The sequence below is a fragment of the Pundamilia nyererei genome, unplaced genomic scaffold, assembly GCF_000239375.1.
Source record: "Pundamilia nyererei isolate P.nyererei 1_Seehausen unplaced genomic scaffold, PunNye1.0 scaffold00188, whole genome shotgun sequence".
NCBI classification, from domain to species: Eukaryota; Metazoa; Chordata; class Actinopteri; order Cichliformes; family Cichlidae; genus Pundamilia; species Pundamilia nyererei.
This window is the reverse complement of record NW_005187589.1, coordinates 566,738-569,316: the sequence shown is the minus strand read 5'-3', so window position 1 is coordinate 569,316 and position 2,579 is coordinate 566,738.

The window sequence follows — 2,579 nt, the reverse complement described above, 5'->3', positions numbered from 1 at the left end:
GCAAGTGACCCCTCCCTGGGGCCAGCTCCCCCGCTGACCCCAGTAGGCACCCCCATACTCTGCAACCCACCAGGGAAAGGGGGCCCAGGCCCATCCAGACCGGGGCCCAGTTCTGCAGCGCCGTCTGGCCCCACAGAGCCCGGGACAGTCCACCTGACCTCTTCCTAACCACACAAGTCAAGGTGTGAAAACGGGTGTGGCCCACAATCAGCCAAGGTTTCAGGTGAATTCACTGTGTAACCTAGCCCCACCATATCATGTGATTCTCGGATGAGCAGTGAAACTTAAATAAGTCCAGATGCTTTTCTTTCCAAGCTCCTCAGAATACGATGACCTGGATGACTGAGGAACCTTCACAGACACGTTGTGTCTTTTACTTACATGAACTGTAAGGTCCCTCGCCCTAGAGGCCCTGCTGACTCACCGTGACGGCAGCTGGTGAGCATTCAGACACAAACTGGCACGAAGCCACGGCAAATCCTGTTCCACTAAAACGACAAGCAACCTCTGTGATGGGTGCCTAGAGGCACACCAACATTATCATAATGATGCAGCAAAAGCAAATGAAAATGAAGGGAAAAACCAAACAAACAAAAAAATCTTCTCCTGTCATTCATGGAAGCTGATGTCACACATGACTGGCTCACACGCCAAACTATCAGCTCAGACACTGAAACGCCATGCATATTTCATTTGTGTTGCACTGCCACACACTGCTAGAGAGGTGTATTCTTTCTTCCTGAAGCAGAAGCGATGAGGGCCATCAGTGTTTGCTGTCCTGGAAATGCATTCCCTTCAGAAATCCTCAACATGAGACAAACAAACTTCCTCCCCATGATACATTAGCTATTCAGTCACATTTGCATGGTGATGTCTGATGCTGCCAAGACTCACTCTCTAAGCAATGCTAATCAATCCCTACAGTGGCTGGATAAGACCATTGCACCCTCCCTTTGAGTGCGAGCCAACACTAATATGAATGACTCATTTGCAATGTAAAACATTGTAGACAACAGTAATCCAGGAAAGAGGGTGCATACATCCACCCCTTAACTTAAAATATGAAAACATGTTTCTTGAAATGATGGGCTGTTGTGGTGTCTAACAGGATTACACAGCTCTTCAAGGGCTACAACATTGTGAGGCTGTAAAGAAGTCTGCTTTCTTGTTAAAAAAAAAAAAGGCACACAATGGCCGGTGACTCAAAAAATCTTTCAAAGCCACCGTAGACCTTTTATTCAGGGAATTTATTGAGGTCATTGCATTTATGTTCAATTCAGGTTATTCTGAACACCTTGTGGCTCGTGTTGGGAAGGGTACTTTTAAAATGTATTCCACTACAGATTACAGAATACATTGCCCAAAATGTATTTTGTAACATATTCTGAAACGTTACTCAATGAGAGTAACATATTCTGAATACTTTGGATTACTAAATATATTGTTATGATTTTTACAATGACATGAATGTAGTATTACTGTGTGATTTATTACTGTTACTGAAGGCTACTCACCATCCCCAATACCAACTAGAATCTTAACATATCAGTAATATGCTTTCTTTTTGTCTGTTAATAATCATGTGGAACTGCACATGATTATTTGCAGCTAGCAGATCGTTAATGTTATCCATTGAGTCCAACAACAGCATGTTAATAATCCTGAAGGCTGCTCCAAAAATCATATTGTTATTGTATTTTATATTTTTATATTATTATATTATATATATATATTTTTTATATTTTATATTTGTTCAGTTAAAATGAGTTCAAACTATTTTTTTCTTAAAGAAATCTACAACATCATGTATGTTTTTTTATTTTATTTCATGTGTCATTCTCATTACAAATATTAATCCCAGTTAAATTAAGAGGGGATGGCAGTAAAAACTCTGGAGCTGTGATGTCATCATGCATTGCGTTCTCGACACGGACTCGCGTACTTGAGTACTGAGAAACAGCCTAACAATCTGCAGTCTATGAACTAACCTCAGCTAAGGCCAGCTAACGATGTTAGCTCGTTGGCGAGTAGCCTTCATTACAAGTCATAAAAATCACACAACAATAGTACATTGAAGATACTGAAGTTTCGCCCATCCCGTTTCCAAGTAAGAAAAGGATTCCTGCCCGTGCACTGTTGGCTCTGTTGCGCTGACTCTGGGTCCATTGTTTAACTGACGCCACCAACATTAACAGGACACTTACATTAGAGCCTTTATTGTGAATCAGAGAAACTTTATTAATCTCAGATGGAAATTTAGTAAAAAAAACTAAAAATAAACAAAACAAAAGGAGGGAACGTGTCGTACTCAACCAGGGCTGGCCGCTATCTGCCATGCGATATATGAGGCATGCTCATCCAACTGAGCTAAACCTGCGCCTGACCACGCTTAATCACCAAAAATGGAGAAGTTATAGATCGGGGATAGCCTAACATATGGAACCAGAAATGACCCCAGAAATGCCCCCGCAAGGCAGCAGGACCAGACATGGCATGTGCCAATGAGCTGGCGGAGGTTCTTACCTCCATCTTTAACCTCTCCCTCAGCCAGAACACAGGCTTCAAGACCACAACCATCA